Here is a 25,835-nt window from a genome sequence, read left to right as displayed (position 1 = left end):
ATGACACCTGTGCAGATGGCTAAGGGCCTCAAAGTCATTTGAACCCTGATTCGAAGTCACCAAGGAGCTTGTTTTCACCATGTCCTATTTAATTTAGTAGATTGCATAACTACTCTCTACGGCGGGGCCAGAAACGTGATCAAATTATTTAGGTCTTTAAAGTTTCAAGGTTTATAACCAATTGCGATTCATGATCATGATTGTGTTGAAAAATGATTTGCATTTGTGTTTTCATAACGCCTGTACTATGTGTAGACATCCCCAAATTGTGGTCTATTAGCAATCCGATTTTGGGGGAACACAGGAGTTTGTGCCACAGGCGAGATTCATAGTCAAATCGTGATCAGAGCTCTAACATTATATATAACCTTATACACAAAGCAATCTATGAAATAACAATGCGTGGGCTATACTTTTATATTTTTGGTTGACTGAGATGAGTAGTATTTGCTAATTTCGGAATTTAAATTGGAAATCTTAAATTTGCGAGTATTAAATGGTTGATTTGTCAAATGTTCAAAATGAGGTCCCCATTGGGTAGGTCAGGAGCGAAATAGCAGATAGCATTCAGCCCCCCCTTCAAACGGTGGTCACTGATAAAATGCTCAGAAAGGAGGACTCTTGAGGGCATTGAAAGCACTACATCCACTTAGAACTGTACAATACCTTTCATTACATCTGTTATTCAGCGCCAAGATACCCGTAGTGGTGAACGTGCGCTTTACAAATACTTATGTTATGTTATATTGGCTTCTACTGCGCATAATCTGGGAGCTGTTCTGCACATGGTCACTCATTTATTCTGCTGGCCTGGGACACCCTGCACTGCTAATCCGAAGTGTATGTTAATTGGTGGTTTCTTTTTATCCTTTTTTGACACATCGTGACCTGATGGGTCGATATGTATCGTGATACCTGTGCAGTATTGAATAACAACAAGTTTAAAAAAACGGTACATTACCAATAAAAATCGGTTCATTCTTCCGTTCTCTGCATCTACACTGCTCACTCCATACGTTATCACAATTAGATTATTGTTGCTCTTTATATGTAAGTGTTCCTTAATATGCTTATGCTTTGATTCCATTTCAGTCTTTTCTTTATTCTTCTCTGCGAATCCTTTTTTTTCTCTCTAAGCGCACACTCTGCCTCTTAGCTAGTTGGTCATTCATTTTTTGTTTCTTGGAAAGATACTATAGTTTTTCAGTCGTCAACTACAGTCTATTGCATGCCTCTGGCCTTCTTGGTTCTTTTCTTTTTAGTCTATTGCACTGCCTTCATTTCAGGTTTCTCAGCTGGCACAGGTCAGAAAACACATCCTCTCAGTCAGTAAATAGAAACATAATTAATAGCAGATGCACAAGAGCCACGTGAACAGGGAGACGGCGCCGTTGACCACCGAAGTGTGAGAATCGCAGCTCCAAGGCGGACAGAGGCTGCCGAGGTGCAGCCGTCTGAGGAGATGTGTGGAATCAATAGCCATCTGTTCTTCTGGGAATGCCCTATCTCAGAGTGCGCTCCCTGTATGTACATCATGTTTGGGGGCGTCCCAGGAAGCGCGAGGAGTAGGAAGCAGAGTGGAAATAATCACGGTAATGGAATGGATGCCGACTCCATGCTCGGCTCACTTTGCAGTTATTTAAAGCAGGGAGATGAGCCGCAAAGGGCTGTCGTTTAAATAAGGTTTTGATTGTGATATACAATATGTGTTGGGAGTCATGGGTGAGAGAATTCATTTTCCTAGCTCCTGGGTGACACGGCGTCTTGCCAGTGGCTAACACAGTCTGCTGCATCCCCCCCCTCACACCCCCCCCTCACACCCTCCCCATGCCAACCATTCAGGGGCCCACTCAGTCTGAGATCTACATGGTTGCAGGAAAGAAGCTGCAGTCTGGGGGGTTACAGAGGAGAGGACACAGCATGTAAGAGTTACTGCCATTGAATGGGATTTTGCCAAAATAGTGTTTCCCCTCCTAAAAGAGGAGGATTTCTGGAGATTTAAAGATGGGCGATGTAAGCTCGGGCCAATCCTGTTTGGAAATCAGTCAAAAATAATTTCTTCGCTATATAAAACAAAAAGTAGAAACATCAGTTGTTGGCCTATATATGTAGGAGCCTCCTACATATATAGGCCATCAATAGGAGCGTTGGCAGTCTGCCAGACTATGTTTGTGGTCCCAGTAGTGAACTAGCAGCAGGCGGCAGCGCAGAAGCTTAATGTGCCTGCTGCAAAGAACATATATACCTGAAGCAGATCACAAAATGCATATGATGTAAATAGGTCAGTGAGGCACTGCTTTTGTCAGAGAGATCCTTTTGTTACTTGCAGTTTCTAAGTTAAAATCCTAACATACAACAGACAGCTATTAACTGTCATCTAAGAGCTGGATGCAAACTGCAAGGAAAGAATTGGAGCGTTATGTTTTTTCCCCACAGTCTTTGTTTCATTACCCTACTGTTTCAAAAATAAATTGTTATCTTTTCATTTTCAGCACCTGACAACCTGAAACATTACCGCATTTTGGGGCAATTTTCCAGCAAACAACAAGAGGACCCCAACCTCCTTTGCTGCTCTCTCACCCGACCCCGGCTACAACCCAGCAAACACCAGTGTTAAAGGTAAGGAAACTGATGCTATATATTTTTTTACATGGGAGTTAGGGCTATGTATGTATGTGGTCACTCTCAAGGCCCTCAAGCAGTGTCTTTCAGTGCCTCCAGCAACCACTATGGCACAGAGAGGCAGGAGGCAGTACGGCTCTATTTTTAGCAGTCATTTGAGATGTATTAGGATAATGCACAAGATATATGTATAATGTATTTATACTGAAATTTCATATTATTGCACTGCACCTTATACGTTGTACTTTGATTATTGACAGGTTTCTTTAATATATATATATATATATTGGTAAGGCCAGCAACACCCCATCATGAATACAGTACAAGAGCTGATTACAAAGTCATTCCAGTCACGGCCACTTGAACAAAAACTACAGTTAAAACAATTGGGACCTCATCAGCCTGAAATAAACCTACAGCAAACTAACCAGGACAGAGGAAAAATGTCAAAACGTACATTCTCAAATGCCTGGTACACAAAAGCTGATTGGCTTACAGGGTGCCCTATAAGAAATTCTCTGTTCTGCTTCCCCTGCTTGCTGTTTGGCGGTGACTTTTCTTGGACACGGCAAGGAATGGTCGACCTGAAGCACATCGCTGAAAAAATAAAGAAGCATGCGCTCACAAGAAATCATCTGGAAAACCTGACAAGACTGGGAATGTTGGGGGAAGACGCACCAATTGAGCAGCAGATAAATGATGCGTATCGCAAATCCATTCAAAAACACAATGAAGCTGTTGATAAGAACAGACAAAATCTATCCAAGATCATTGATTGCATTCGTTTCTGTGGTGCTTTCGAACTGGCATTGCGAGGCCATGACGAATCAGAAACTTCCTCAAAACCCGGGATCTTCCGAGGCCTAGTGGATTTAATGTCAACCATAGACCAGGATTTGGAAAGACATTTAGCACATGCTACAGTCTTTAAGGGCACCTCTAATACAATACAAAATGAACTCCTTGACTGTATGCTCGAAATTATAAGAAGCCATATTGTGCAAGAGTTGCGAAACACAGACTTTGTGGCTATTCAGGCTGATGACACCACTGATGTGTCCACTCAAACACAGTCCGTGTTAGTGTTTCGGTACCTTGACAGTGACAGAAACATTGTGGAAAGATTTTATGGCTTCACGCATTTAAGTGACTCTAGTGCAGCAACCATCACTGAAGCAATACTGTGTCAGCTGGACTTAATTTTCCCGGACCTGCCTCAAAAACAAAAGCTTATCGCACAAAGCTATGACGGTGCATCCGTAATGAGTGGGAGCCTTAGTGGAGTTCAGAAGAGAATTCGAGATGTGTACCCTAATGCTCATTTTGTGCACTGTTACGCCCACCAACTCAATCTTATTATGCAACAGGCGGTATCAAAGATCAGAGAGACACGAGTCTTCTTTCAGGATATCGGAGGCATAGCAGCATTCTTCACACGTTCCCCCAAAAGAACAGAAGCCCTTCATGAGATTGTGGACAAAAGCGTACCAAGGGGATCCTCAACTCGTTGGAACTTTCACATTCGTACAGTCAACTTAATCTTTGAACAGAGGGAGGGCCTTGAGAAATGTTTTGTCGCCATAGCATCCAGAGCAGACTTTGATCACACAAGTCAGAATGAAGCCCATGGCTTTATTAGAACACTACAAGACAAAGAGTTTCAGTTCTTACTGTTTTTATTTCATGACATAATGATTCCTGTTGATGTGTTATACGATCAGTTGCAAAGAAAAGACCTAGATACTGTCTCTGTGAAAGCCAATACATCTGCATTTGTACAACAGATTATGAAAGTGAGAGATGGGGTTGAAGATTTAGAGAGCAAACTGCCGCAGCATTCTGTTTTTGCAAACCGCAGACAAAACATCACCTCTCTGGTTCGAATTGGAAAGGAGATATGTGACATTGTAATTGTGCAGGCGAAAGAACGCTTTTCGTTCACAAAACATTTGGTGAGTGCAACTTTATTGCAAAGTAAAGAGTTTGCACAATATGATGAATCCTTCCCTGAGCGTGCTCTGAATCAGGCTGTGGAAGCGTATCCTATGCTCAAAAAAGAGCAGCTGAGAACTGAGTTAACTGTACTCTACGGAATGCCTGTGTACCGGAAGGCCACAAGCGCCTTGACTTTGCTGAGTTTAATTCATAAACTGCATATGGAAAACTCACTTACAGAGACAGTGACTTTACTAAAAATTGTGATTACGACTCCAATGACAACAGTAGAAGCTGAACGATGTTTTTCAGCCTTAAAGCGCATAAAGACATTCCTCAGGAACACCATGCTAGAGGAAAGACTAAATGCTTTGGCGATGCTATCTGTAGAGAGCAAGCTAGTCCAAAAGATACCGGACTTCAACATGAAAGTAATTGACAAGTTTGCTACACTGAAAGAGAGACGTGCGGATTTCATCTACAAAAAGTGAATGCTGCTACTTGTTTGAATACAAAAAATTCTGATTGAGGTAAGAAATGCATTGTTGTTATCTCTGTTTTTAAAAGTTTTGTAGTGTTTGTTCTATTTGGAGACTACACAGATTTGCTCACCTTTGTTCACTGGCCGGACCTGTCTCCCGCAGGGTGAACGATTCGTTGCTTGTGCTGCCTATCAAACCTTTCCCCTTGGCAAATTGCGAAAACCTTTATACCAGTGGTTCCCAAACTGTTTACTCCTGAGGACCCCAATTGAGTCACCACTGGAAGCCGGGGACCCCCAAGCAATTTGTATGACTTAAATTTCAAACATTAAAACAGTAATTCGAAAACAATAAACACACGTGTGCACACAAAACGGATACTCGAATTACTAAGGATTTTAGTATTTTATATTGAAAGAATTTGCAAAAAACAGGAGGGTTAGCGCTGCATCTCCATGACTAACTTTTAAATGGTTGGTTTTATTTTGCAGTATGAGACTCCTGCCAGGGCCAGACTGGAAACCCAAAGCAGGCCTGGCAAATGTTTTCAGACCAGTCCCCATACAGTGCACACCTAGTGCAGTGAGTGCGCCTGACCACTACAAAGGGGGCTTTGGCAGGCTCTCCCCCAAGACAATTTAGGAAACAATGGTGCAGTCTACAACAAATTTATCATTATATATTGAATTGTATCAGCTTTTAAAGAGTAGTAAATGATGACCTTACTATGCACCAGTATACGACAATCTTTGTTGGGGTTCTTCAATGATTCCCTTATTATCACCCTTCAACAGTGCCTCTCATCTCTCCATAGCCCCTCTGTCACATGTATTTAATTTGTTTTATAGCATCTATCATACCATTGTAGGATGTCAGAGCACTTTACATCACACACATATAGGGGCAGATTTACAAGCCCCTTGCGCCACAGGTGCGTCACAAAAAGTGATGCACCGGTGACGCATTTTAGTGCCCCATATTTCCAAGGCAGGAAAAGCCACCCTGCGTGACTTTTCCTGGTCTTGTAAATATGGCCCAATTGCACACAGCACTTTACGTGAAAGGGGTGTTCCATGGGTGTTGCTGTGGGTGTTCCCACGCACCACCCATTAAACCGGACACATTTCCAGATTTGCGAGGAATCGTAAATCTGGAAATGTGTCTGAATGCTACGCCACCCCAGGGGAGGCGTAGAGAGGGGCAACTTGGAGAAATGTATTAATTTCTCCTCTTTCTATGCATGTTGCATTCTGCAGCACGCATAGAAACAGGATATTACCTCTGGTGATTGTTTATGTACAGGAAGGTGTCCCTTCCTGCACATAAACAATCAGTAAAACAATGACGTTTTGCAAGTTCTATGTGTGCTAATGCAGCACACTTAGAAGTTGAAAAACGCCATTTCTGATTGTTTATGTGCAGGAAGTAACCCTTCCTGCATGTAAACAATCTCCCCACGACACAGGCATCCTTGCACCATGGTGCAAATGTGCCTGTGCAGGCGCATGGCAGCAGTTTGTGCGCCAGCACAGGGGGAAGCACAGAGATGCAACATATTGTTGTAAATATGTCGCATCCCTGTGCTTCGAAAGTGACTCAGTGCGGCGCAGCCAAATGGCTTGCGACACACACAGTCAATTTCCTTGCAAATCTGCCCCATGGAGACAATGATTCATACGTGCAAATCAGTGTATAGAAAATGTTACATAAGGCAAATGCGACTACAGGGTGTAGGATTCACATGTTATTCATACTGGTAGGCATTTTTAAAGAGTGCTTGGTCTGGAGAAGCACAAACTCAGGATTCAGAACATAACAGTGGTTAGCATTGACTTTAACAATAAAAATGTATTGCCACCCAAATAAACCTTTTTAGCAGGATTAGGATAATGAAAGACTTGAAACAAACATATGTTTCTAACTTGTATCATGCAGGTTGCAAGCAGCTCTTTGATGACAGTTTATAGGTCACTGTGCTAGATTACTATTGTCACTTATGAACTGCACAGTAACAAAAGAATCTGTGACTAAAGCAGTAACCCACTAACCTAGGCACATAAAAAATGTTTTTCAAAATGCATGGTACACGTTCTTTGAAGTAGGCATATTAACCCTCTGTGCTACATTAGATTAGTCAAAGCTGCTACTTGACACAACTCTCATCTCTCTCCAGCAGGTACATTAATCACCGACGTAATCTTGACACTTTTATTGTTGCTGGAAAACTGCTGATTCTACAAGGAACTTTTTTGTGCTTTTAAAATTACTGCCTGAGGACCCCCTGGGAATGTGTCACGGACCCCTGGGGGTCCGCGGACCACAGTTTGGGAAGCACTGCTTTATACCATTTATATTTGGGGTACTTGCGTGGACCTATGTGAAGTGTGTGTACAAAGTTCAGCTCAACCAGAATCACGGTAACAGCGCATTGCGCTGCCTCTTTTATATTCAGTATATTGTAAGACTGTTTTTCTTCCCCCGCCTTTCCTTGTTTTGTTTCCCTGTTTTCCCCTTGCTTGCCATTCGTTACTCTAGAGTCTAATATTCAGTATGTTGTAAGACTGTTTTCTTCCCCCGCCTTTCCTTGTTTTGTTTCCCTGTTTTCCCCTTGCGTGCCATTCGTTACTCTAGAGTCTATTCTAATAGAGTCGGAAGGCCGTAGGGGAAGACTGTGGACTTTTCTTCAAGTTCCTGACGCTCCTGCGGAACGAGCCTGGCAACCATTACACTGCTGTGCAACTTCTTCTACTCTTAGAGCTGAGATTTCCATGAGTCTTATAGTCTGAATTCAGCACCTGAGCATAATAGGCCAGAATGTATGAAGCTCTGTGGTAATACTGAATAAGCAGCTACCTATGTTATGCCATCTATTAATGTAATAACTGCACTTTCACAATTGCTTTATTAACCTTCCTGCTTTCTCAAATTTGCTTGAAAATGCACGATTTTTCTTCTTTTTTTTCAAAATTTTCGTGGGGGGGGTAACCCCCCCAAAACCCCCTTTTGGGGTTCGGGCTCGCTCGCTGCGCTCGCTCGCTACGGTGCTGTATGCTAATTCGTTTGCGCCCCACCACTTTCAAATCTCACCCACCGCCCCTGATGAGTGGTAAGCCTGCACGAGGATCAGTACTCCCCAGAAAGTTTACATGGCACAGATCGAGAAAGTTGCTCCATTTGGGGAGCCAAAAAAGGGGTGCATTGCCTTGTTGAGAGGGTGAAAGGAATATGCAAGATTTGACAAGTAATGCTGGTAGGCAGCCTAAGTGTTCACTTTTCTTTTTGCTACATGTGACTGTGAAAATCCTTTCAGCAAGTGAAAGTCTGAATTTAATAACGCAAATGGAGGCAGTGCTGAGTATCTAGATAATATTAAAAATAACTACTGTAATGTTTGAGACACTTTCTGTCCTCCACCTCCGTATGATGAAGCTTACTTTGTAGTGCATCTGCCTAGATGCGTCACTTTGTAAATATGGTGCAACATGGCACATTATTTACGCCACAGCTGCGTCAACGGTGGCGCAAAAGCGACGCAGGCCTTCATAAATAAGGCCATAGTCTATAGAAGCGTGAAGAGAAACCTTTTTTGATCCAAAAGAAGCAAACGAATTTGAGGCTCATCAGCGCTTTTCTTCGGCTGCCCACATCAGAGTGAGAATGGGTATATACCAGCAGGGATGTCAGGGGCAACACATTTAGAATTTGAGGTAAGTTCTCCTCATGTTGTAAAATGACTAGTAAATTATCGTAAAACCGCCCTCCCCCCACCCAACCCGTTGAGCGGGGGGTCAGGCTGCTACCAGGCCCTCAAGGTGTCAAGGAAAGCAACTGGGAGGAGCTTGTCAGTGCGACAGACAGCCCCTGCCCTCTTGTTGCGCTGTCTCATCTTTATGGGGTTTGTAGTACATTGCCCTCTTACGAGTGGTCTGCCTGGTCCGAACTACAGCCTCCAGTGGGCCCCAAAAGGTTGCTTCATCTCCTGATGGAGTCAGTGAAATTGAGTTCCGAGCAGTCAGACCCATCACCGGTACAACGCCTGCTTTCTCTTTGGACAGAAGCGGCGTCTACCAGGAGAGCGAGCATACCGCTGCCGTTCTCTCTGTACTGCCCTTTCATGAGAAATTTCCTTTGTCTACACTAACGTTAACTAACACCAGTTTATACTTGTTATGGCAACTGTCCAGGAGCAAGAAAGGCAGCGACAGAGAGGGAAAGACTCAGAGGGAGGAAACAATTGAAAGGGAATGAGGGACATTAGAAGAAGTGAGTGGGAGAGATAGGACACATGGGCAGGAGAGTCAGAAGGGCAAAAGTGAGGCAGAGATAAATGGAATGGGGAGAGGGATGAGACATGCCATGATAGAAACTAAGAGAACGTGTGTAACTGGAGTAGAAAGAAAAGACAAGGATCGATGAGACGAGAAGAGGGAGAGGAAGTAGGAAAATAGACAAACGAAGTAAGGAGACAAGAGAGGTGAGGACAGAAAAAGAGAATGGCAAAAAGAGGAGGAAGAGGGGTCTACTGGAGGAGAGTGAGACGAAAGGAAAAGCGAGACACAGTGAAGAGGAAAGTAGAGAAAAAGGGTCAGAATATAGCAAGGCAGAGGTGGAAGATGGAAGATGCGAGAGAAAAGAGGAAAGCTAGAGGTGGGAGAAAAGGATAGCTCCTAGAGATAACAAGCCTTGGCATAGCCAATACGTCTTACTTTTGGGACATTATAAGTGTTTAGTCATGTAACAGTTGATGTTGCACCAAGGATATTGTGTTGCAGAATTAAATATTTATAAGGTCCCAAAGGCGAGACCTATTGGCTATGCCAATGCTTGTTTTATATGCTGGTGAAACCTTATTGCGCACTGGGGTGAAGCTGCATTAATTGGTATACATTGGAAATAGTGTGAGGCCACTCAAACAATACATCCAGTAACATCAGAGAGTGATTACAAATGGTAACTTCGAGCTATCTGCTGGCAACACATGTTCAAGAAGTACATCCAAAAGGATGCACATTTTGGTTTCATGTAGTTGAACATATTCACATCCACAGCAGAATGTTGTTCACCGTTTGTAAACCATTTGTAATGACTCAGACTGGGTTTCGCCAGATGATAGTACGGAAAGAAGGGGAGAGGAAGGGAGGAGAGGGAAGAGAGGGCAAGAGATGAAGAGAAGAAGAGGGAGGGCGGGACAGAGAGACGTACTGAAAAGCAGGAGATGGGTTGAGGAAAGAGGTGGATTGAGGGAAGGACAGGCAGAAAGAACTTGATTTTATATAGTGTCTCGGACTATACTGCAGTTGTTTCTAAGCGTTGTAAATAATGGGTGTTACAATTATACAATAGTACTCAAAACAGAGCTTCAGGAGCAGAATGCAGTGGAAGGGATAGAGCACGAGCGTAATTTATTACAAGAGTAATGTGAGGTAGCGGAAGGGGCTGGAGATCAGGAGGAAAGAGGAGAATATGGACAAGAGCAAAACCAGAGGGGCGAGTGACGGGTCTGAGCATGCCAGCAAATGGCGACTGTGGAGTAAAACGATGCGCTATGAAAAGGGAGCGTGGAGGAGACGAGACAGGTGAGAGGACAAGAGCTAATGGGGGGACATAGATTAGAGGAGTTGGAAATTATGGGTGCCAATGACGTGGAGAAGCAGGTGCAACTAAGAAAGGAGGACGCGCGGTAAGGTGAAAGGTCAAGACAGAAGGGAAGATAAGAAGGAGAAGGTGTAAGACAGAAAGAGAGTCCGAAAAGACGTAACAAAAAATATAGAGAGAGAAGGTGACTCAATGAAGCGTCTGGCGAGAGAAAGTAGAGAAAATAGAGGGAGAAGTTAAACAGGGAAGAAGAAATTAGGCGAGAGTTGAGAGAAAGGGGGAGGGGACAGTCACGGCGGAATGAATACAGAACAGGTAGAGGACAGAAGCCACAGCACAGGGGAGGGGAAGAGAAAAGGGAGAGAAGAGAAAAGAGAGAGGAGAAAAGGCATGGGGTGGTATGAAAAAGAGAAAAAAATGTTTGACATAGAACGATGACACGAGAAGGAACAGCGGAGAAAAAAGCTGGATAATATAAATAAGAGACGCTTTGGGGTCTGAGGAGTGCAGAGGACAGCACACAGACAACACGCAGGGGGACGAGAAACAGACACGCAATACATATTCAGTGCAACTGGAGAGGGAGGTGGGGCGAACGTACTGGGCGGCGGGAGCAGAAGGTGCCGGCTATTGTTCAGTCAGACATCTGTTGACATCCAGGCGGAGAGTCGAAGGTAAGGAGTGAAAGATGAGGGTGGATGTAAAGGAGAAAGGGCAGATAGGAGGTGAAAAGGATTTTAGGCAAAAGAGAGAAAGAAAAAACTAAAACGCATAGACAGCGGTAGATAGGGAAATGAAGGGAAGCAAAATGAAAGGTGAATGTGGAAGTCATTAGAAAAAGTAGAGATTGATAAAGGAAAATTAATGAAAATGTTTGGGAGAGAAAAGGCAACGAAGAGACAAAGGTGAAAGCAAGAGTCTAGAAGAAACGAGGAACTGAAGAACCAAATAATGTAAAATGCAAAAATAACTGAAAAGAGGGAGGTGGGGGGAGAATATAAGAAGTAGTAAGCGAGAAGGGGTATGAAGGACCAGGTGGACAGAAAGGAAACAACCCTCCAAGAAAGCAAGATAAGAAAGAGTAAGGAACACGGAAATGGGAGAACGAGGAAAGAAAATTCGAAGATAAATAAGGATAGAAGAATAAGAAAGAAACAAGGTGCAGCCACCATTGTTGCCGATTAGGGGCTGTTTTGAAGATGTGGAAACAGAGTTGGGCGAGCTGCGCGACGGGACGTGTGGGCAAGGAAAGAGGCGCACACGCGTGCTTGGGAGAGCAGTCTGCTCTTTTTCAAAGCACATACTCATGCTTGTGGCGCGCCACTGCGCACTCCCGCAAGCTGTATGCCGCCACAAGCACGAGTATGTGCTTCGAAAAAGAGCTGTACGACGGCTAAAGGTCCTCCTACGCAGCGCATGCGCGCTGCGTAGGCGAGACCTAAAAAAATGCTTGCTCGTTCACAGCCATTCCAGATGTAGGTCCAAGTGGGGGGGTATTTATTTTTTCTGGCTACTCTACGGAAAGTTGCAACATCTGATCAAATTAAAACAGAATTAAATGCAAATGGAAACAGGTTCATTTTGCACTGAAATTTCATTCATCCTGCCATATTGACCGCTGCAAAAGCTGAAAGTAATTAAGAGTGTGGGCTTCCTTCCCTCCCGCTGTTCAATTGCCTAAATTCCTGCAGCAGCTTTCAGTTTACTCCCACTGCCCCATTGTAACATTCTAAATCTGCTTTCCAGGAAAGCTGCTGGACCCGAGAAGAGCATTGCAACTCAAAACAAAGCAGTGGGAGGGAGGGGAGCAAATTAAGTGCCTGGATGGTGACAGACTGGCATCTGAAAAAATTATAGAATTAAATTTAGAAGCAGAAAAAGTTCTTAACAAAAGGAAGGGACACGTTGCAAAATACAGTCATTCAAAGTCAAGAGGGCCAATGGCTGTAGTGGGCTGAGCCACTGCTGTATGATTATTTTTTTAAACACAATATTCTAGTGAGACAGCTATAGCTGTCTCAAAGGCCAGACCTAAAAAGTGATTGTCATGTTTGGGAAATAAATTGTTCTTCACTCAAGATGTTGCTAAAGTCAAAGCGAATCAAATGAAGGGATTTTTAGATCTCCGACTGACACTCCGGGCTTTGAATGCACAATTTGGATTCATCCATCTTTGTTATTGCAAAGTGACTCACAAAGATAAATAGTTACAGACGATGATTCTGCAAAACCTAAAAAATATATATATGACACTGGAGGAGAGGTCATGGAAACCTATTGATCTGCCTCTTCCTATATTCTATATGTATTATTTGATTAATTTTGTTCATAGTTTGAGATATTGATGCTTTTTTCTGTTTCAGGTTCCATCATTTTGTCTTGTCTTCTGTGTCACTATATAAAGATGTTTTTCATCATTTCATCATCCGATCCATGTGCCCCTTGGATGGGTCATAATCATCATATGCTTTCTCTTACTCCCAATCCTTATGTTCCATAAAGGTAAATTCTTCAGTGGCCATTTATTTGGCATGTGCGGTCTGCTTTTCTTCTTTAATCTTCCCTTTAAGCAATAAAACTTCCTCAAAATTAATTAATAAACCGCGTGTTTCCTTTTCCGCATGCATGCCCATAAAAAAGATGCTACTGCAAAACAAACAAACGGGTTAGGCAGTGATTTAAAAAAATATAATGCAACCCGACTTAAGCGAAAGTTGTGCCTCTTTAAGTTAGGTATGATAAATGTCTTTCCTTCCTGAGCATACAAACTACAGAAAAATACCAGATGTAAATCGTTTTTTGAGGTGAATTGAGACCGCATGGGCACAAGGACAAGTCGCAGTGCTTAAATCTTCTGCCCGGATACCCCAGCATCAGCGGAATCAGGTTCAGGCGGAATCTCAGCAGAATAAACTTATGGTGTGAAAATGAGACCTCTGCTAAGTGGTAGAACTACCCCCTCAACCCGTGGGGGTATTGAGTGGTACATCCAGGCCATCTGAACGCCATGATTCCTCTCTCTGCATTCATAGTGAGCCCTCAGTTTAAAAGTCTTGGCCAGTTTCTGCTTGGAAAACATTTTACATGACGTGGGATCTTTAAAGAGATTCATCAAGTCTAAGGCACTAAGATCCAGCGCGACATAATTTAACCATCTGATCTTGCTATGGTTCTCCAGTTTTAGTATGTCTCTAATGATCCTTTGGTTAAGTGGAACAGTATCCCTATGCCAAATCGATAACTACAGCATAAGTGGAGCCAAGGGAATTGAATCGGTTATGAATGGAAGGGCCAGTTCTATATGGGAGACATAATTTGAATAGGATTGCGGAAGAGAGGTTAGTGATTTGAAAAATGTATTTTCATTTATCTGAAGTTGTTCAATGGGTGCCATACCCCATACACATGCCCCGTATGTTACAGCTGATACTGTCTTGGCGTGATAAATCTTTTTTATAGGGCAAAGAGGACGAGCGCCCAACCTCCTACAAAAGGATTTTAATGCCGCTAAACTCCTATCCATAACCATGGCCCTTCATTCCACCAGCTGTGTCCACGATCGATTTTTATCGAAGAGAACTCCCAGGTAGGGAAAGTTGACGACCTCAATTTTTAATGAATCCGCATGGAAGTATGGGATTTTACCCTTTTTCCCTGCCCCTGAAATTAATATAAAAGACTTTGCCTGATTGACTTTTAAGTCCAGGGTATTCATAAAAGCCGCATATGCTGTGATGAGGCGCTGGAGACCCAGGCCCGTTCTAGAAAGCAATACGGCATCATCGGCGTATGCCAAAATGGGAAGGTGTTGGGAATAAACATTGGGGACATTTTGGATTGCACCCATCAGTGCCTCCTCCACACCATTTGTATAGATTGAAAAAATAAAGGGTGCAGCCTTGCCTTACCCCTCTTGAGATCTTAAAAGGGCGGGTGCGCTCCCCATTCTTCCCATACCGAACTGTTGCAGAAGCGTCAGAGTACAGTTGCCGGAGGAAATCAATTAGGGGCTGTTCAACTCCCGTCTCTACCATAATATTCCACAGCTTTGGGTGGGACACGCAGTGAAACGCTGCAGATAAATCCATAAAGGCGAGATTAAGTTTCCCACCCTTGGATCTAGTATATTTGTCCATAATTAGGGAGAGGTTCAGGCACTGGCCAACAATGCCCCTCCCCAGTTGGAATCCATACTGGGTCTGCATTAAGAGATTGCTATCCTGTGCCCAAATCTCAAGCCTAGACAAGAGGAGGCGACCCATCAATTTAGCTGTTGTGTCTATAAGGAAGATAGGTCTATCATTTTTAGGGTTTCCCTTATCTCCCTTTTTATAAATTGGGACTATTATGCTCGTCTTCCATGAAGGTGGAGGGGCTATTAGTGCAATCTTGTTAAAAATATTTTGTCAACAGAGAGACCCAGAGATCTTCATCTTCCTGAAAAAGGTTTATAGGGGCCTGGCCCGGTGCTTTCCTAGTACTGCAGGCCTCTAAGCCAGACGTCACCTCCAAAAGAAAAAACACTATGTTTTCCTGAGGGTTAGACCCTATTGGGTTAAGAAGACTGGGAAGGGGGTTAGTGAGAGAAAAAATACTTGAGTAGTATGCCACCCAATCATCTCCGCCTACATGGGACTCTAAAGTAGGGTCTCCTTGTGTCTTAAAATAGGATGCATTAATCGTATCCCAAAACTCTTTGCCATTTCCTGATTCTGAGGGCCTCCTCTAATCTAGCCCAGATCTCCTCCCTCATCTCCTCCCTAGACCGTCTTGCCATTTTAAACTACCTACACAAAAATGCAATTAATGTTGCATCTCTAGGTTGTGTCCTTAGTGCTATTACCAAGGCCTTTCTCGATTTTGAACAGGGCGAGTCAAACCAGCCCTTAGCCCTTTTGGATTTATACCGTGTTAACGCACTATTTATATGTTCGAGGAGTTTTGTAAACCCCAGTATCGTTATGCGGGGGGAGATATTTAAATCCAAGCAGGTTTCGATATCGTCAAGAGAGTTGCTGACCGTTTCAAGAAGTAATTTGGGTCTGTCAACTTGGGCCCACATTAATTGATAACCATTTCTTCTTGCTATAAAAGGTGGGTCTGTTTCCTGTTGACTAGGCACTTCTCTGGGAACAGACCGAATCTCGCAGGTTAAAATGGCATGATCGCTAAAAGTCGGGAATTGGGCATCAGCGTTGATACAGCTCTCATTAAGGGAGTTTGAGACTAGGATAAAATCTATAGTTGTTCCATAGTCAGAACGTCGGAAGGTTTTCAACAGGGAGTCGGACAGGGAGGAATGCTTATTCACAATCACCAAGTTCCTGGCCGAGTGTGTCCGATTAAGGCTATTGCCATACGTGCAATGGGGAAAATGATATAACAGGTTGCCTATAAGGTCCACCAGACCACATACATTCTCTAGGTTGTGTTTACAAGGGTGAATGTTAAAATCTCCCAGCCATATAATGTGCATGGGTTCCTTTATCCTTTGTAGTTTTAGTATGTCATCCAGTTCCCTGTTTACTTCATCTACAGCCAGGTGCGAGTTAGGCCCAAAATTATTATTGTGGAAGTTTATTAAAAGCCAAGAGCCTTGTTTAGCCATCTCAAGAATGAGGATATGGAAAAGCTGGCTCTTTCCTACAAACTTCTTTACTTATAGGGCTGACGTGTTTGGGATCAGTGTTAACAAACCCCCCTTAGACCTCACTGACGATGACGGAACTGCACTTGTTTGAACAGAACGATATCCATTTACGAAAATGGTATCTGTTGCCCAGGTTTCTTGGAGGGAAATTATATCATATTCCTGCCAAATTTTTGCCCAATGGTCATCACCCAATTTATTTGTTATACCCGCCACATTCCAAGATGCTAATAGAAATGTGGTAGCCTGCCTCGTCTTCCGTTCGGAGGATCTAGTGGACTCAATGATGTCAGGCAGTACTGCGGGGACAATCAATCACAGAGGTCCATGCCAGAAAAGAGGAGTGTAGGAGAGTAGGATCTGCACTTATGTTGCCCCCACTTTTTTTCTGATGTATACACTGGTTTCTGGCTATAGTCTGGCTGGGTCCCTGCTAATCAGGGCCCCAGTCTCTCTGTTCTCTCTAAACGACTTGGTGTGCATATTAGATGCACTAGTGATTGGATACTGTGGTACCTTATGAGCCCCTAGTATATGGTACCTTAGGTACCTAGGGCATAGGTACTTCACAGGCCTACCAGGGGCTGAAGCATGTATTATGCCACCCCTGGGAAGCAGACTCAATCTGACACCACAGGCCTGCTACTGCAGCCTGTGTGAGGTGGTGTTAGCACTCCTCACAGAGATATAGGTTTCTATATCTCACCATACACACACATATAAACCTATCAGCCACCCCTATGGTAGGCCCTATCAATCCTGAGGGCAGGGTGCGTGGTTTACAATGCGAGGGGGTGCCTCTGTCTGAGCAGGGCCTCTCTGCAGCTACCAGAGTCTATTCTCTATGGCTGTTTGTGGATGCGGTTAAACCATATACTCTTAAGTGCATTAAAATGCTAACTTTGGGATGACTGCATCAAAACATGTCGTGTTTGGTGTCAAACAACTTGGAATCATACCCCCACATCAGTCCATGATGTGAGAGCATGATCCCACCCTTCTAGAGGGGACAACATGTAAAACGATAGAAATCCTATAGAGCCCTGGCATCACAAAATGGATGCCACCAGCACAGACACTGGGCTGCCCTCCTGCTGCTGACCGAAACTCGCAGTGGAGGGAGCCCAACAAAAGGTATCCTGTCACAGGGAGGTGTCACCACCTCCCAGACAGGATTTAGTGTATTGGAGCTGGGTGGGTGCACTCTTAGAGTGCCTTTGAAGTCCTGCACTGGGGGAGCAGTAGGCTCCTCTGTGCATATGCCAGCTCAAACCGGTTCAGGGGCTACCTGCCCCTGCTCTGGCGCGAAACTGGACAAAGGGAAGTGGGTGTAACCACCCACTACCCTGACCCTCCTAGAGGAGTGGTCATAGAGCTAGTCCCTCCCATATCTTCACTATAAGATACCAAGCATTGCCACTGCAATTCAGATTATCCCTGGACGACGCTCTACAAAGAAGAATCCTGGCCCTTCGACATTCCACTATCTCTGGAAGACTGAAGAATCTCCCTTGGAGTCAAGGAGTGACTCCCCTGCTTGGCAGGCACCAAAACTCTTCATCAACGGTTGCAAACTTCACCGCTCCCGCCGGAGTCCGAAGTCCCTGCATCCCCTGAAGTGGATTTCCTGACCTCTCGTCGGCTATTTTGAGTCCCCAGCGAAGCTGTGGCATCTGGACCCCACGAGTGATGAGGAACAGCAATACCAGGGAACCATGCACTGATTTCGAGTGCAAACCCTAAACAACATTCCACGAACTTGTGCTTTGGACCACTTGTGGCCCAAGTCCCTAGCAGGCTTTGTTCTAAAAATCAGTGGCCTACCCCATCCCGAGTGACCGTGGGCTCCTGTGAAACTTTTCCTGAAAAGGTGTCTTCGCAGTTACTTGCCCGTTGGCTAGTGACTCACCTGAAGACTTTCTCATCAACTTCAAGGGCTTTCCTGATTGCTCCGGGCCTGCCCTCACTTACCCTTGCTGGGTAAGTCCATCAGATCTTGCTGGTCTGCACCATCATCAATCTTCAGTTCACACGAGACTTGTAGTTGCCAAGGCTTGTTGGCTCCAGTCCGGTTGCCAATACCGTCATCAGCTGCAGACGTCATGGGACACTCCGAATCCAGCTGCTGGTCATCGTCAATCCTTTCTGGACCTCGTGAGCGAAGAGACAAATCACCATCGATGACCTGAAACGACGCGACATCAGTGGCCATCCATCCTGCTGGCCACCGGTCACTGGCAAGTGACTTTGAGCACTGTCCCCTCAATTTTCAGGTCCTCTTCATCTTCAATCCACCTTCGGATTCCAGCGGACACCTCTTCAGTCGTCGCAAGCAGCAAGTCTTCAGTGATCTCCATTGAAAACAGCATCTGGACCCGACTTCAAAAGACACCTATGCACCCGGCTTCCCTGGGTGAGGTAACTTGTGCACTCCGGTGCCCAAGTGTGTGTTGGCCCTCGAAATACTTACCCTGTAAGTGGCTTGCTTGTTGACTTCTTCGAAGTGCCCTAAAACTTTTAAATACAAACCGCGACTTGCTCCATTGTAACCTATATGAAACCCGCGGCTGTGTTTAGACACTGCACGCGTCTCCCATGGGCTTGTTACTTACCTGCTAACACTGCAGTAGTGAAGCCCCAGCGATTCCCAAGGCCCTAGGCTTTGTCATTTTACAAGTCGACTTTGTTAAACCATTTTCTTAGTATATGGTCTGGTACGCCCCTAGGGCTACAGCCATATTTGTGCTTAATTTATTGAGAACTGTTGACATTTGAATGTGTATCTGGGTCCTAATCTCATAAAGAGATTAGTAGAGTGTATCTAGAAATAAATACATATATATTTGATATATATACCTGTGTGGTGTCCTTTTCATTTGGTAATTCAAGAGATTATAAGGTAAAACAAGCTGCTTTACATTCCTCAGAGACTTAGCCTGAAGGCTGCTCTCCACAGCTACCACTAGGATAGCTTTCTTTAAAAGGTTGTCTTAAACCTATCTACCATAAGAGTCGAATTGGACTGGTGCAAGGTGGCCACTATAACTAGTGACCAGCATATGCCAGGCCAACTTCTCACAACATGTTGCTAACGGGTATGGCTATAACCATTCTGTCTCGCCTATGCTGACGGAATGACTTTTTTAATTTTGATGTATGAGGTTTTATTAAGCACAGAGCTGACCTCATTGGGACCAGACGACGGCTGTACAGTGAATCAAAACAAGGTCACTAACTTCCATACAGTTACTGCAGCAGCCATGGTACATCAACAGATTCAAGGTATATGTCCAGAGTTTTAGAGATTAGGGGTATCATGTCGGCGATGGTGCAAGGAAGAGCTATATTATGAGTCATTGCTCCATCCTATTCAATACCTATTTCACCCTTTGATCAAAATGATTCACTCTTCTGGAGTAAAAAGTACTTCTTATGCTGATGACACCCATTTGTGTATTTGATATGACCACCCTAAAAAAAAAATGCAGCATGCTGGGAACCATTGTTTGCCCTTGCTTCATTTTTGGAAAAAGCTGAAATTGAATTCAGAGATATCGAGATCCAATATGCGACCAGTATGCCGAGGCCCCCACCTGGCCAGACTGAGGTGGCTAAAGCATGAGTTTTAAGTTTGACAGGGGACTGGCCCTGGAAGCCCAGTTCAACTCAGTAGTATCTTCTGCTCATTTCAACTAAAAATACTCAGAAACAAATTAAAAATAATCCATTCAAAGCATCATCCAAAGGTGGCCGCAGTGGCTGTGCTATCACGGACCGACGGCGCCACAGCCTGGTACTTGTGACTCTCGGCTGCTTTGCTGTCAGATTTGCAGATGATTCAGAATCTGGCCATAAGGGTTGCCACTGGCAAATGTAAATTTGACCATATTAATGAAAGCAAATATAAACTTCACTGGCTTCAAGTAACCCAACAAATATTCTTCAAAACGCTCTGTCCGACCCACAAAACCATTTATGTCAGGAGAAAATCTATTCTAAACTATTTGATGGGAAGATACTAACCTAACTATATCTTAAGCTCCACCTCCAGAATTTGGCCTTCAAATGCTGATGTAAACAAAATGCGAATCAGACAAAGATCCTTTCCAGTCCTGGGGCAAACGCCTGGAGCAATCTAGAAGACTTCTTGCAAAGTACTGCTGACATTACCATCTCCTAATACAAATGTGAAGCTCGCCTGTTTGTTTAGGCTCTCTGTCTTTTTACTTACTTTCTTATTGCCTTTCTGGCTTACATTTTTTTGAAGCCAAAGTACCTGTTTTGCCGGTGTGCATTCCACCTCGAAAATACTATCCTCTGCAGTTTCAAGTTCTCCTTGATGGTAAGGCAAAAGGTGTTTTGGAGGAGAATATGGATAGTTACGTTTCTTATTCTGGAGGAATAACTCTAACAGAAGTGGACAGCGGTTACTCGAAGACTGTAAAATCGACATGTTGAACATCTGTTGCTAAATTCATGGAGCTAGAAAACGGAGCCACATTACCCCTCTCCTTTTCTCAGAGCACTGTTTTTCTCTGGAATCAAGAGTAATATTCAAAATTGTTTGTATCCCTTTCTTCCAAGACGCTTACCATTGCCTCAAACACCCCATTGAGGAGGCCATGTGTTCTACCAAGAACACATCCCAGGTAATTTTGGACTCCGCACTCTCAAGACTATTACAGTTCAATATCCAGGCATTTTCTAGTTCCAGTTTTGCTCCCAGGTTTTGGAACTTCATTCTGGACTTTATACATCCCTTTACATCCCTCCTCACCTTCCGGTTAACCATGAAGAGGCAAGCTTCAAAACCCACATGATGTTGGACTACGGATGCATTTTTGCACTTGTCTAGTGAAATGGCTCACTGTTGTAATATTTTCTATGGCTCTGATTGCGCTGTATTACCCTGGGGCCAACGTCCACGCTTTAGAAAGAGCCAGATGTAAACATAAGGCAAACACCACTGCGGCATTGTTGATGGACAGTCGGATAGAAGCACTCTTGGAACTTCAGCACAGGAACAAGCTTGCACCAAGTATCACCTTGGAGGACAACTTCACTTTGAACTGAGTCTTCTGGGTGGAAGAAAGAGAGCATGGTCTCTACAACAATTCTGAGGGAAAAGTTGTGCAAAACTGCATTTTCAAGTCCTATTCCAGTCAATACACTTGTTGCTGAAGTGCAGGAAGCACACATTCACAATAGCTTGTAACCAAAATGCACGACGACGGTGCACAAGCTCCCTTGAAGGCTGATTCAACCCCTCAGAAGGTTCGGGTTTTTTGCAAACCTGTTAGTCCTAATTGCACCCTGTTGCATCATGAGCTGCAGGGCCATCAGTGTGGCTGCACTGATGAAGCGTCATTCTAGGTACTTCCCTGTCAATCAAAGTCTCCAAGGAACACCTCATACATTATCACATTTTAGCAAACTCAAGGACACAACAGTGCCTCGTTGCTTTCTGATGCCGGCTCATCACACTGATGTTCCCTCTTTCTGCCTAGACTGCACCAATTAATGACCACTGAGTGGCTCACTGAACCTATGAACATCATCGTACAATATTTAAAGGCCCCAATTCACCGAGACAAATTAAACTAGCCTTGCTTCGTGTTCCGTCACTGTACCATCGGCGATAGAGTTAGAAACAAAAAAGAAAAGTGTGTTTTAATAATAGACATGTTGTCTATGCTGTCACTTGGAACTTCCTCAGTGAAGCAGATCCCTTTTGTTGACAAGGATTTAAAAATGCAAACCAGTGAGCCGCAGTGCAGGGGTCAAGTTTGTAAGGGTCATGCGTAATTGTGAGAGATTAACAATTTAAATGTATCTAAATTTCGTTGTGAATTATTATAAGGCATCTACTTTTTGTATTTTTTGGATATTGCAATTTCGAGATGCTCAACATGATTAGTTAGTTCTTTTTTTGTTTAGTTCTCTTTGGGAGTCCCTAAGTAAGGCATTCTCTCCCTTTTATAAGTTGTAATTTAAGTGCACGATGCAACTAAATAGCAGATAACGTATTACAGTGCTGTGTGGGACAACAATCAGTCCTCTAAAGAGAATAAGTACAATTTGCGGAAAAAAACATAAAACAATAGATACAAGCAAAATGAAAGGAAATAACTGGTGATAACTCCTTGACATTTGATATTTCTTGAGAAAATATGTTTTCGCCTGTCAAAGAGCCCGCACAACCCGGAAATTGTCTTAAGTGAAGGGAGCAAAAATAATAACAGTCCGGAATTGGGAAGGGGGAGGGGGGTCAGGGTTACTGGCTCCTCTCCTGCTAGAAAGGCGCGAATGTCAGTCTCCCAGGTGACCCCTCGACGTCACTTCGTTTCTGAGTGCGCAGCACCTGTTGTCAATACTGCACGTAGAATGACGTAAAACTTTACCTTTCTGTTCCCAGTTGACGCCTCGCTTCAGGTCAGTCCTCCGAGACTCCTTTCCATGCTCCGCGCCCCGGCACCGGCTCAGCAGCTGAACGGCAATGAGCCAGCGCCTTTAAATAGCTCCCCCGTGGGCCCCGACGTCCAGTCAGCGCTGGCATGTCTCACGCTCTCTGCTATGTATGAGCGAGCCCTGCACACTTTCCGTAGGAACACCGTCCCGTGCTGGCTACACAGTCACAACAATGAACTTAATTTGTGTTTTTAGAGTGTGTTGCCATTTCATAGCGCGGCACATAAAGGCTAGGGGGAAATACGGTTTAATAACAGAGCCAGCGTGCGGGCATCTACGTCATCGTCGGTTGTACATTCCCTAGAACTCTGGAATAGCAATGTGGTGTTTGATGATGTAAACATATGGTAATGTGATGTTTGTGTTGTGATGGTGAAGAGGGTGTTGGCGAAGTAGCATGATGTTTAGTGATGTGACGTCTGGTAATCTTTGATCATGTTTGCTGAGGTCACAGTGATGTTTAGTGGTGTGATGTTTAGTGATGTCACTCTGTCTATGATATGTCCTTACAAGGGCCTGATATGTTATGGTATGACAGGGTATAGTACGGTACCTTATGGTATGTCGTGATCTGGTACCGTGTGGTATGGTATGTCATGGTGTTATACATTGGGACATTCTACGTATTGTTCAGGGCACAAGTCCTAAAAAAAGAATTGGGGGGACTAACCTAGTTATGCAGTATGCAAGTGACATCATGGCGCATGAAATCACGGTGCGCGACATCACGGCACACAACATCACGGTGCATGACATCACAAATGCCATCACAGGAATTTACATCATAGAACGTGGCATCACAAACCACAACTTTACAGGAAGTGGCATCACAAGAAGTGGCCCACATATGTGTTTAGCAGGTCCCTCATGTGTAAGTTTGAGCGCATTGCACAGACATTAGTGGAAGATGATTTGTGACTTCTACACCTTGCAATCCCCCAGTTTTATGTTACACATCCTGTACATTCATTTACAAACTTTTATAATGTCTTGTACATGTAATATGCACGTGTTGATGTAAAGTGCTCTGACACCCTGCATTGGGATGAGTAGGGCTAGTCAAGTAAAAATAGTGGTACTTAAAGCTCTATATAAATGCAATTTCCTTCGTGTAAATACTGGGAAAGACCAACTCATCTGATATTCTTACAGTGCATGCATATCTCCTAAACAGGGACTGAACAAAGTGAAAGCTGCCTCTCTTAACTATGTGGGAAGTGCTAACAAGGTGTGAGTCTTTGTTCCCCCCCCCCCCCCCTTCATTTGCTTCAGATGTGAGGCACCTGACTGCTGCCAGCCAAGAGACTGAACAAAACAAAAGGAGGTCTGATGACCCCTCAAATCCGGCCTTTGTTATGGGCCCAGCATGAGTCTTAAGAAAGCCCCGTCCCCGCCTGCACGTTGTTGCTTGTTGCAGATGGAAAGCAGACAAAGTGCAGGCGCTGCTGAAAGTGTCTCAGTGCTTGAAAATTACACCGGGACGAGTTCAGCATATTATTCAGTGGGGCCCAAATTCTTTGCAGGGTGGACGGCGTCCACACTGTGAAAATAGTGGGTGGATGCCGTCCACCTGCGTGTACCCCCGACTCGTGCCCTAGTTTTGTTAATGTAGTACATTTGTTTGACACACCACGGTATAGAGAGGCCACATTGTATATCTCAGCTGTATCTGAACTCCTACACGGTCGGGGGTGAAGGATCCATAAAGCTAACCAGGTGCATTATGGGTAAGCTTGGCTCGCCTTTAGTAGGAGGGAAGTTGAAGCTTGCAGGGAAGTAATAGACATCAAAGTCGCCCAATCAGGAGCAAGTGCTGACCAACAGCCCCCTCAATGTACGTGTGTCTGCAGGGCCGGCTTCTGGCCTGGGTGAGCAGGGCCCAGGCCCGGGGCGCCAGTCTTCAGAGGGGGGCATAAGGAACTGTCTGCAGATTCCCTGTCACCCTGCTGCAGTGCTGCAAGCGCTGTTTTGAACACCCCATCAGTCTCCGTTCTTGCCCCCCCATCTCCCTGTCACCCCCTTCTGCGACACACTAAAGCCCACCCCTCCAACAAACAAAACTGGCACCCAGCACGAGGAGCTAATCTGTGAGTGGGTCAGGTGAGCTGGGGCAAGTGCTGAGATGTTGGCATTCAGAGGCCAGTTCACAATTCTGATGTAGACAGCCAGGGACTCACCTCTGAACACAAAAGAGCTCATTTTATTCAAAAGCAGCAACAGTGCCAAATTGCTTTCCCCCAGGGCACCATATTGACAAAGGTGGCTGTGTGTGTATGTATTCAAAATAATAGGTCTGGCCAATAAACATCTATAGCTGTCTGTAGCCAGGACCTAACAAATGCAGGTTATAACGGAAGTAACCGAAACGTTTCTCCACAGTGAGGTTCCGGGCTGCATTTGGTACCAAACACGTTGTATGACACATGCTTAAACCACGCATGCCTTAACTATGAGGTATTTACAACGACCGTGTCTTTACAGTGCATGTCTTTACCACGCATGCCTTTACAACACATTTCATTGTAACGGCATGTTTGGTAAAGGTATATGCATAGTAAAGATACCACCCAGCCCCCCCTGCCCTGAGCCCTAAAATCTGGCCCTCCTGCATTCTAATCTACCCCCCTCAGCTCTATTAACTACCCATCCTCCTGCCCGGAGCCCTAAAACCTGCCCACAACCCAAAAACCTACCCTGACCACAGCCCCCTCCACCCTGAGCCCTAAAAATTGCCCCCAGCCCTGAAAACTGCCCCTTCCCCCCTGCCCTGAGCCCTAAAACTCGGCCCCTGCCCTGATACCTACCTCCACCCCAGCCTCCCGCCCTGAGCCCTAAAACCGACCCCCACCCCTAAAACCTACCCCACTGCTCCCAACCAAACTTACCACACTGCCTCCAGGTCCTTCCTGCAGCGATCCTTCTGGTTCCTCTCCCCGCCCGCTCAGACAGCTAGAATGCCGGGTGCCTTAACCACGCACATGCATGGTTAAGGCATATGCATGGTTAAGGCAAGCATTGTTCAACTTGCGGGGAAATGGCACGCATGCTAAAGTCCATGTTGTAAAGGCCGTTTCCCGCCAAAC

General features: G+C 44.6%; 1 protein-coding gene across 1 annotated transcript in view; it reads right to left on the bottom strand.

Moving 5' to 3' along the window:
- Window positions 1-22,809, bottom strand: part of LOC146806118 (GPI-linked NAD(P)(+)--arginine ADP-ribosyltransferase 1-like) — a 69,300-nt gene extending 46,491 nt beyond the window's left edge. Inside the window, exon 1 of the mRNA XM_085623449.1 lies at window positions 22,686-22,809. The gene's annotated coding sequence lies outside the window, so the exon portion shown is untranslated. The remainder of the gene's footprint in view (window positions 1-22,685) is intronic.
- Window positions 22,810-25,835: the final 3,026 nt, after the last annotated feature.

The sequence above is a fragment of the Triturus cristatus genome, chromosome 8 (assembly GCF_964204655.1).
Source record: "Triturus cristatus chromosome 8, aTriCri1.1, whole genome shotgun sequence".
In the NCBI taxonomy this organism is placed as follows: Eukaryota; Metazoa; Chordata; class Amphibia; order Caudata; family Salamandridae; genus Triturus; species Triturus cristatus.
This window is presented reverse-complemented; position numbering and strand designations above follow the sequence as displayed.